The sequence below is a fragment of the Salmo salar genome, chromosome ssa06 (genome assembly GCF_905237065.1).
Source record: "Salmo salar chromosome ssa06, Ssal_v3.1, whole genome shotgun sequence".
In the NCBI taxonomy this organism is placed as follows: Eukaryota; Metazoa; Chordata; class Actinopteri; order Salmoniformes; family Salmonidae; genus Salmo; species Salmo salar.
In genome coordinates, this window is record NC_059447.1 from 91,734,550 (window position 1) to 91,745,933 (window position 11,384).

An 11,384-nucleotide genomic window follows, 5' to 3' on the forward strand; every position below is an offset into this window, starting at 1 on the left:
CAGTGGGTCTCTCCACCCTGGTCTCTCCTGTGCCACCTCCTCAAACCAGTCAACAGTCACCAGAGCTGCCCGCCAGTCAACAGTCGTCAGAGCTGCCCGCCAGTCAACAGTCGTCAGAGCTGCCCGCCAGTCAACAGTCGCCGGAGTGGCCAGACTGCCCTGAACTGCCGGAGTGGCCAGACTGCCCCGAGCTGCCGGAGTGGCCAGACTGCCCCGAGCTACCGGAGTGGCCGGACTGCCCCGAACTGCCGGAGTGGCCGGACTGCCCCGAACTGCCGGAGTGGCCGGACTGCCCCGAACTGCCGGAGTGGCCGGACTGCCCCGAACTGCCGGAGTGGCCGGACTGCCCCGAACTGCCGGAGTGGCCGGACTGCCCCGAGCTGCCGGAGTGGCCGGACTGCCCCGAGCTGCCGGAGTGGCCGGACTGCCCCGAGCTGCCGGAGTGGCCGGGCTGCCGGAGTGGCCGGACTGCCCCGAGCTGCCGGAGTGGCCGGACTGCCCCGAGCTGCCGGACTGCCCTGAGCTGCCGGACTGCCCCGAGCTGCCGGAGTGGCCGGACTGCCCCGAGCTGCCGGAGTGGCCGGACTGCCCCGAGCTGCCGGAGTGGCGGACTGCCCGAGCTGCCGGAGTGGCCGGGCTGCCGGAGTGGCCGGACTGCCCCGAGCTGCCGGAGTGGCCGGACTGCCCCGAGCTGCCGGACTGCCCCGAGCTGCCGGACTGCCCCGAGCTGCCGGACTGCCCCGAGCTGCCGCGCCAGACTGCCCCGAGCTGCCAGACTGCCCCGAGCTGCCAGAATGGCCCGACTGCCCCGAGCGGCCAGAGTGGCCCGACTGCCCGGGAACGGCCTGCACCTGAGCCACCTCCAGGATAGGTGGGTTGGGGAGGGAGGGTGTAGCACAATGCCGTCGGTGACGGCAGCCACCCTCCCTTCCCTCCCTTATTGTTTAGGTGTTCCTTTTTGTTGGGGATTTTCTTGTGGTAGCTTTCGCTCCTGATGTACTGGCCTGTCTCCTGGTAGCGCCTCCATGCTCTGGACACTACGCTGACAGACACAGCAAACCTTCTTGCCACAGCTCGCATTGATGTGCCATCCTGGATGAGCTGCACTACCTGAGCCACTTGTGTGGGTTGTAGACTCCGTCTCATGCTACCACTAGAGTGAAAGCACCGCCAGCATTCAAAAGTGACCAAAACATCAGCCAGGAAGCATAGGAACTGAGAAGTGGTCTGTGGTCACCACCTGCTGAACCACTCCTTTATTGGGGGTGTCTTGCTAATTGCCTATAATTTCCACCTGTTGTCTATTCTATTTGCACAACAGCATGTGAAATGTATTGTCAATCAGTGTTGCTTCCTAAGTGGACAGTTTGATTTCACAGAAGTGTGATTAACTTGGAGTTACATTGTGTTGTTTAAGTGTTCCCTTTATTTTTTTGAGCAGTGTATATTGATAGCAATTATTCCTGAATGAGTGAGCGTTCATGTGCAAAGGATTAGCGTTTCGATTAATATAATTATCAAACGTGTAGTGACTCATTTTTGTCTTTCCCGCCCTTTTTCGGTGCACACCCACTTCCCTTTGTCCACCAAGCCGTCATATCGGTTTAGCCCACTAGGGAACCTCCCATATCATTTCCTTGTAACCATATCTACTGTTTGTGTTCATGCATTTCTGTGATTATTTATTTAGTTAGAAAATAAATTATTGTGATAATTGGTGTATGGATGATTAGAGGTAGATGGTAGTAGAGGTAGATGGTAGTAGAGTAGAGGTAGATGGTAGTAGAGTAGAGGTAGATGGTAGTAGAGGTAGAGGTAGATGGTAGTAGAGGTAGATGGTAGTAGAGGTAGATGGTAGTAGAGGTAGATGGTAGTAGAGTAGAGGTAGATGGTACTAGATGGTAGTTGAGGTAGATGGTACTAGATGGTAGTTGAGGTAGATGGTAGTAGAGTAGAGGTAGATGGTAGTAGAGGTAGATGGTAGTAGAGTAGAGGTAGATGGTAGTAGAGGTAGATGGTAGTAGAGTAGAGGTAGATGGTAGTAGAGTAGAGGTAGATGGTAGTAGAGTAGAGGTAGATGGTAGTAGAGGTAGATGGTAGTGATGGTAGTAGAGGTAGATGGTAGTAGAGTACAGGTAGATGGTAGTAGAGTAGAGATAGATGTTAGTAGAGTAGAGGTAGATGGTAGTAGAGTAGAGATAGATGGTAGTAGAGTAGAGGTAGATGGTAGTAGAGTAGAGTAGAGAAGAATTCCGGTTTGGAGCGAGCAGCCGCACCACGCTTCGCTCCACAGGTAATATTACACTTCACTACATTACAACGGCTTGATTTGTTTGATCTGAGCAATTCTTCTTAGCTAGCTACATAGCCGTCTTTGTATCAAAGATAATTGTGTAGTTTAGAGTAACTGAGTAATTATCGAGGCTAGCTATCTTCGTCCTCCTAACGTAGTCAACACTGCTAGCTGCTAGCTAGCTAGTCATCACTGCTAGCTAGCCAACTTCTACCGACTAGCAGCACTGCAGAAACTATTACATCGTAACGACTTGATTAGTGTGGTGTTAGTGTTAGTTAGCCAGCTACATAGTTGTCTTTGCTGTCTCTGTATCTAAGATAATTGTGTAGTTTGAGTTTGAGTATTATCGAGGTGAGCCAGCCAGCCGCGACGCGGCGCCAGACTTACTCAACACACCTAGTCATCATTAACCCACTGCCAGCTAGCCAACCGTTACCGACTAGCAGCGCTGTAGATACTAATACTTTACAACGGAACGATTTGACTAGTGCAGTGTTACCTAGCTAGCTACTTAGTTGTCTTTGTCATAGCTTGATAATTGTTAGCTAGCCAGCCATCGAGGTTAGCTAGCCAGCTATTTCCGTCCCCCGCGACGCCATTTTTCCTAACCCAGCTAACTATTACCGACGAGCAGCATTGTTGAAACTAAATACACTACAAGGAACGTCTTGATTAGTGTTATGTAAGCTAGCTAGCTACAAAGTTGCTTTGTATCATGACAAGGTGTAGTACTGAAACTACCGAGGTTACCTAGCCAGCTACACGTTCAAAGTCAACAACGCAGCCACTGCTAGCTAGCCTACTCCACCAGCCAGCAGTACTGTATCATTTTAGTCAATAAGATTTTTGCAACGTAAGCTTAACTTCCTGAACATTCGAGACGTGTAGTCCACTTGTCATTCCAATCTCCTTTGCATTAGCGTAGCCTCTTCTGTAGCTTGTCTACTATGTGTCTGTCTATCCCTGTTCTCTCTCCTCTGCACAGGCCATACAAACGCTCCACACCGCGTGGCCGCTGCCACTCTAACCTGGTGGTCCCAGCGCGCACGACCCACGTGGAGTTCCAGGTCTCCGGCAGCCTCTGGAACTGCCGGTCTGCGGCCAACAAGGCTGAGTTCATCTCAGCCTATGCTACCCTCCAGTCCCTAGACTTCCTGGCGCTGACGTAAACATGGATTACCACAGATAACACTGCTACTCCTACTGCTCTCTCCTCGTCTGACTACGTGTTCTCGCATACCCCTAGAGCATCGAGCCAGCGGGGTGGTGGCACTGGAATCCTCATCTCTCCCAAGTGGACATTCTCTCTTTCTCCCCTGACCCATCTGTCTATCTCCTCATTTGAATTCCATGCTGTCACAGTTACCAGCCCTTTCAAGCTTAACATCCTTATCATTTATCGCCCTCCAGGTTCCCTTGGAGAGTTCATCAATGAGCTTGACGCCTTGATAAGTTCCTTTCCTGAGGATGGCTCACCTCTCACAGTTCTGGGTGACTTTAACCTCCCCACGTCTACCTTCGACTCATTCCTCTCTGCCTCCTTCTTTCCACTCCTCTCCTCTTTCGACCTCACCCTCTCACCTTCCCCCCCTACTCACAAGGCAGGCAATACGCTTGACCTCATCTTTACTAGATGCTGTTCTTCCACTAATCTCATTGCAACTCCCCTCCAAGTCTCCGACCACTACCTTGTATCCTTTTCCTCTCGCTCTCATCCAACACTTCTCACTCTGCCCCTACTCGGATGGTATTGCGCCGTCCCAACCTTCGCTCTCTCTCTCCCGCTACTCTCTCCTCTTCCATCCTATCATCTCTTCCCTCTGCTCAAACCTTCTCCAACCTATCTCCTGATTCTGCCTCCTCAACCCTCCTCTCCTCCCTCTCTGCATCCTTTGATTTCCTCTGTCCCCTATCCTCCAGGCCGGCTCGGTCCTCCCCTCCTGCTCCGTGGCTCGACGACTCACTGCGAGCTCACAGAACAGGGCTCCGGGCAGCCGAGCGGAAATGGAGGAAAACTCGCCTCCCTGCGGACCTGGCATCCTTTCACTCCCTCCTCTCTACATTTTCCTCTTCTGTCTCTGCTGCTAAAGCCACTTTCTACCACTCTAACTCCAAGCATCTGCCTCTAACCCTAGGAAGCTCTTTGCTACCTTCTCCTCCCTCCTGAATCCTCCTCCCCCTCCCCCTCCTCCCTCTCTGCGGATGACTTCGTCAACCATTTTGAAAAGAAGGTTGACGACATCCGATCCTCGTTTGCTAAGTCAAACGACACTGCTGGTCCTGCTCACACTGCCCTACCCTGTGCTTTGACCTCTTTCTCCCCTCTCTCTCCAGATTAAATCTCGCGTCTTGTGACGGCCGGCCGCCCAACAACCTGCCCACTTGACCCTATCCCCTCCTCTCTTCTCCAGACCATTTCCGGAGACCTTCTCCCCTACCTCACCTCGCTCATCAACTCATCCTTGACCGCTGGCTACGTCCCTTCCGTCTTCAAGAGAGCGAGAGTTGCACCCCTTCTGAAAAAACCTACACTTGATCCCTCCGATGTCAACAACTACAGACCAGTATCCCTTCTTTCCTTTCTCTCCAAAACTCTTGAACGCGCCGTCCTTGGCCAGCTCTCTTGCTATCTCTCTCAGAATGACCTTCTTGATCCTAATCAGTCAGGTTTCAAGACTGGGCATTCAACTGAGACTGCTCTTCTCTGTGTCACGGAGGCTCTCCACACTGCTAAAGCTAACTCTCTCTCCTCTGCTCTCATCCTTCTAGACCTATCTGCTGCCTTTGATACCGTGAACCATCAGATCCTCCTCTCCACCCTCTCCGAGCTGGGCATCTCCGGCGCCGCCCACGCTTGGATTGCGTCCTACCTGACAGGTCGCTCCTACCAGGTGGCGTGGCGAGAATCTGTCTCCGCACCACGTGCTCTCACCACTGGTGTCCCCCAGGGCTCTGTTCTTGGCCCACTCCTATTCTCGCTATACACCAAGTCACTTGGCTCTGTCATATCCTCACATGGTCTCTCATATCATTGCTATACAGATGACACACAATTAATCTTCTCCTTTCCCCTTCTGACAACCAGGTGGCGAATCGCATCTCTGCATGTCTGGCAGACATATCAGTGTGGATGACGGATCACCACCTCAAGCTGAACCTCGGCAAGACGGAGCTGCTCTTCCTCCCGGGGAAGGACTGCCCGTTCCATGATCTCGCCATCACGGTTGACAACTCCCTTGTGTCCTCCTCCCAGAGTGCTAAGAGCCTTGGCGTGACCCTGGACAACACCCTGTCGTTCTCCACCAACATCAAGGCGGTGACCCGATCCTGTAGGTTCATGCTCTACAACATTCGCAGAGTACGACCCTGCCTCACACAGGAAGCGGCGCAGGTCCTAATCCAGGCACTTGTCATCTCCCGTCTGGATTATTGCAACTCGCTGTTGGCTGGGCTCCCTGCCTGTGCCATTAAACCCCTACAACTCATCCAGAACGCCGCAGCCCGTCTGGTGTTCAACCTTCCCAAGTTCTCTCACGTCACCCCGCTCCTCCGCTCTCTCCACTGGCTTCCAGTCGAAGCTCGCATCCGCTACAAGACCATGGTGCTTGCCTACGGAGCTGTGAGGGGAACGGCACCTCCGTACCCTCAGGCTCTGATCAGGCCCTACACCCAAACAAGGGCACTCCGTTCATCCACCTCTGGCCTGCTCGCCTCCCTACCTCTGAGGAAGCACAGTTCCCGCTCAGCCCAGTCAAAACTGTTCGCTGCTCTGGCACCCCAATGGTGGAACAAGCTCCCTCACGATGCCAGGACAGCGGAGTCAATCACCACCTTCCGGAGACACCTGAAACCCCACCTCTTCAAGGAATACCTGGGATAGGATAAAGTAATCCTTCTAACCCCCCCCTTAAAAGATTTAGATGCACTATTGTAAAGTGGTTGTTCCACTGGATATTATAAGGTGAATGCACCAACTTGTAAGTCGCTCTGGATAAGAGCGTCTGCTAAATGACTTAAATGTAAATGTTAAATGTAAATGTAGGTAGATGGTAGTAGAGTAGAGGTAGATGGTAGTAGAGTAGAGGTAGATGGTAGTAGAGTAGAGGTAGATGGTAGTAGAGGTAGATGGTAGTAGAGTAGAGGTAGATGGTAGTAGAGTAGAGGTAGATGGTAGTAGAGTAGAGGTAGATGGTAGTAGATGGTAGTAGAGGTAGATGGTAGTAGAGTAGAGGTAGATGGTAGTAGGGTAGAGGTAGATGGTAGTAGAGTAGAGGTAGATGGTAGTAGAGTAGAGGTAGATGGTAGTAGAGTAGAGGTAGATGGTAGTAGAGTAGAGGTAGATGGTAGTAGAGTAGAGGTAGATGGTAGTAGAGGTAGATGGTAGTAGAGTAGAGGTAGATGGTAGTAGAGTAGAGGTAGATGGTAGTAGAGTAGAGGTAGATGGTAGTAGAGTAGAGGTAGATGGTAGTAGAGTAGAGGTAGATGGTAGTAGAGTAGAGGTAGATGGTAGTAGAGTAGAGGTAGATGGTAGTAGAGGTAGATGGTAGTAGAGTAGAGGTAGATGGTAGTAGATGGTAGTAGAGTAGAGTTAGATGGTAGTAGAGTAGAGGTAGATGGTAGTAGAGGTAGATGGTAGTAGAGTAGAGGTAGATGGTAGTAGAGTAGAGTTAGATGGTAGTAGAGGTAGATGGTAGTAGAGTAGAGGTAGATGGTAGTAGAGGTAGATGGTAGTAGAGGTAGATGGTAGTAGAGGTAGATGGTAGTAGAGGTAGATGGTAATAGAGGTAGATGGTAGTAGAGGTAGATGGTAGTAGAGGTAGAGGTAGATGGTAGTAGAGTAGAGGTAGATGGTAGTAGAGGTAGATGGTAGTAGAGTAGAGGTAGATGGTAGTAGAGTAGAGGTAGATGGTAGTAGAGTAGAGGTAGATGGTAGTAGAGTAGAGGTAGATGGTAGTAGAGGTAGATGGTAGTAGAGGTAGATGGTAGTAGAGTAGAGGTAGATGGTAGTAGAGGTAGATGGTAGTAGAGTAGAGGTAGATGGTAGTAGAGGTAGATGGTAGTAGAGGTAGATGGTAGTAGATGGTAGTAGAGTAGAGGTAGATGGTAGTAGAGGTAGATGGTAGTAGAGGTAGATGGTAGTAGAGTAGAGGTAGATGGTAGTAGAGGTAGATGGTAGTAGAGGTAGATGGTAGTAGAGGTAGATGGTAGTAGAGTAGAGGTAGATGGTAGTAGAGTAGAGGTAGATGGTAGTAGAGTAGAGGTAGATGGTAGTAGAGGTAGATGGTAGTAGAGTAGAGGTAGATGGTAGTAGAGGTAGATGGTAGTAGAGGTAGATGGTAGTAGAGTAGAGGTAGATGGTAGTAGAGGTAGATGGTAGTAGAGTAGAGGTAGATGGTAGTAGAGTAGAGGTAGATGGTAGTAGAGTAGAGGTAGATGGTAGTAGAGGTAGATGGTAGTAGAGTAGAGGTAGATGGTAGTAGAGGTAGATGGTAGTAGAGTAGAGGTAGATGGTAGTAGAGAGAGGTAGATGGTAGTAGAGTAGAGGTAGATGGTAGTAGAGGTAGATGGTAGTAGAGTAGAGGTAGATGGTAGTAGAGGTAGATGGTAGTAGAGGGTAGATGGTAGTAGAGTAGAGGTAGATGGTAGTAGAGTAGAGGTAGATGGTAGTAGAGTAGAGGTAGATGGTAGTAGAGTAGAGGTAGATGGTAGTAGAGTAGAGGTAGATGGTAGTAGAGTAGAGGTAGATGGTAGTAGAGTAGAGGTAGATGGTAGTAGAGTAGAGGTAGATGGTAGTAGAGGTAGATGGTAGTAGAGTAGAGGTAGATGGTAGTAGAGGTAGATGGTAGTAGAGTAGAGGTAGATGGTAGTAGAGGTAGATGGTAGTAGAGTAGAGGTAGATGGTAGTAGAGGTAGATGGTAGTAGAGTAGAGGTAGATGGTAGTAGAGGTAGATGGTAGTAGAGTAGAGGTAGATGGTAGTAGAGGTAGATGGTAGTAGAGGTAGATGGTAGTAGAGAGAGGTAGATGGTAGTAGAGGTAGATGGTAGTAGAGTAGAGGTAGATGGTAGTAGAGGTAGATGGTAGTAGAGGTAGATGGTAGTAGAGGTAGATGGTAGTAGAGTAGAGGTAGATGGTAGTAGAGGTAGATGGTAGTAGAGAGAGGTAGATGGTAGTAGAGGTAGATGGTAGTAGAGGTAGATGGTAGTAGAGGTAGATGGTAGTAGAGTAGAGGTAGATGGTAGTAGAGTAGAGGTAGATGGTAGTAGAGGTAGATGGTAGTAGAGGTAGATGGTAGTAGAGTAGAGGTAGATGGTAGTAGAGGTAGATGGTAGTAGAGTAGAGGTAGATGGTAGTAGAGGTAGATGGTAGTAGAGTAGAGGTAGATGGTAGAGTAGAGGTAGATGGTAGTAGAGTAGAGGTAGATGGTAGTAGAGTAGAGGTAGATGGTAGTAGAGGTAGATGGTAGTAGAGGTAGATGGTAGTAGAGGTAGATGGTAGTAGAGGTAGATGGTAGTAGAGTAGGGTAGATGGTAGTAGAGGTAGATGGTAGTAGAGGTAGATGGTAGTAGAGTAGAGGTAGATGGTAGTAGAGGTAGATGGTAGTAGAGTAGAGGTAGATGGTAGTAGAGGTAGATGGTAGTAGAGGTAGATGGTAGTAGAGTAGAGGTAGATGGTAGTAGAGTAGAGGTAGATGGTAGTAGAGTAGAGGTAGATGGTAGTAGAGGTAGATGGTAGTAGAGTAGAGGTAGATGGTAGTAGAGGTAGATGGTAGTAGAGGTAGATGGTAGTAGAGGTAGATGGTAGTAGAGTAGAGGTAGATGGTAGTAGAGGGTAGATGGTAGTAGAGTAGAGGTAGATGGTAGTAGAGGTAGATGGTAGTAGAGGTAGATGGTAGTAGAGTAGAGGTAGATGGTAGTAGAGTAGAGGTAGATGGTAGTAGAGTAGAGGTAGATGGTAGTAGAGGTAGATGGTAGTAGAGGTAGATGGTAGTAGAGGTAGATGGTAGTAGAGGGTAGATGGTAGTAGAGGTAGATGGTAGTAGAGTAGAGGTAGATGGTAGTAGAGTAGAGGTAGATGGTAGTAGAGGTAGATGGTAGTAGAGGTAGATGGTAGTAGAGTAGAGGTAGATGGTAGTAGAGGTAGATGGTAGTAGAGTAGAGGTAGATGGTAGTAGAGGTAGATGGTAGTAGAGTAGAGGTAGATGGTAGTAGAGTAGAGGTAGATGGTAGTAGAGGTAGATGGTAGTAGAGTAGAGGTAGATGGTAGTAGAGTAGAGGTAGATGGTAGTAGAGTAGAGGTAGATGGTAGTAGAGTAGAGGTAGATGGTAGTAGAGTAGAGGTAGATGGTAGTAGAGGTAGATGGTAGTAGAGGTAGATGGTAGTAGAGGTAGATGGTAGTAGAGTAGAGGTAGATGGTAGTAGAGGTAGATGGTAGTAGAGTAGAGGTAGATGGTAGTAGAGTAGAGGTAGATGGTAGTAGAGTAGAGGTAGATGGTAGTAGAGGTAGATGGTAGTAGAGTAGAGGTAGATGGTAGTAGAGGTAGATGGTAGTAGAGTAGAGGTAGATGGTAGTAGAGTAGAGGTAGATGGTAGTAGAGGTAGATGGTAGTAGAGGTAGATGGTAGTAGAGGTAGATGGTAGTAGAGGTAGATGGTAGTAGAGTAGAGGTAGATGGTAGTAGAGGTAGAGGTAGATGGTAGTAGAGTAGAGGTAGATGGTAGTAGAGTAGAGGTAGATGGTAGTAGAGGTAGATGGTAGTAGAGTAGAGGTAGATGGTAGTAGAGGTAGATGGTAGAGTAGAGGTAGATGGTAGTAGAGGTAGATGGTAGTAGAGGTAGATGGTAGTAGAGGTAGATGGTAGTAGAGGTAGATGGTAGTAGAGGTAGATGGTAGTAGAGTAGAGGTAGATGGTAGTAGAGTAGAGGTAGATGGTAGTAGAGGTAGATGGTAGTAGAGTAGAGGTAGATGGTAGTAGAGGTAGATGGTAGTAGAGTAGAGGTAGATGGTAGTAGAGGTAGATGGTAGTAGAGTAGAGGTAGATGGTAGTAGAGTAGAGGTAGATGGTAGTAGAGTAGAGGTAGATGGTAGTAGAGTAGAGGTAGATGGTAGTAGAGGTAGATGGTAGTAGAGTAGAGGTAGATGGTAGTAGAGGTAGATGGTAGTAGAGGTAGATGGTAGTAGAGGTAGATGGTAGTAGAGGTAGATGGTAGTAGAGGTAGATGGTAGTAGAGTGAGGTAGATGGTAGTAGAGTAGAGGTAGATGGTAGTAGAGGTAGATGGTAGTAGAGTAGAGGTAGATGGTAGTAGAGGTAGATGGTAGTAGAGGTAGATGGTAGTAGAGGTAGATGGTAGTAGAGTAGAGGTAGATGGTAGTAGAGAGTAGATGGTGGTAGAGAGGTAGATGGTAGTAGAGAGGTAGATGGTAGTAGAGGTAGATGGTAGTAGAGTAGAGGTAGATGGTAGTAGAGTAGAGGTAGATGGTAGTAGAGGTAGATGGTAGTAGAGGTAGATGGTAGTAGAGTAGAGGTAGATGGTAGTAGAGTAGAGGTAGATGGTAGTAGAGGTAGATGGTAGTAGAGTAGAGGTAGATGGTAGTAGAGTAGATGGTAGTAGAGTAGAGGTAGATGGTAGATGAGGAAGATGGTAGTAGAGTAGAGGTAGATGGTAGTAGAGTAGAGGTAGATGGTAGTAGAGGGTAGATGGTAGTAGAGGTAGATGGTAGTAGAGGTAGATGGTAGTAGAGTAGAGGTAGATGGTAGTAGAGTAGATGGTAGTAGAGTAGAGGTAGATGGTAGTAGAGGTAGATGGTAGTAGAGTAGAGGTAGATGGTAGTAGAGGTAGATGGTAGTAGAGGTAGATGGTAGTAGAGGTAGATGGTAGTAGAGGTAGATGGTAGTAGAGTAGAGGTAGATGGTAGTAGAGGTAGATGGTAGTAGAGTAGAGGTAGATGGTAGTAGAGTAGAGGTAGATGGTAGTAGAGTAGAGGTAGATGGTAGTAGAGGTAGATGGTAGTAGAGGAGGTAGATTGTAGTAGAGGTAGATGGTAGTAGAGGTAGATGGTAGTAGAGGGTAGATGGTAGTAGAGGTAG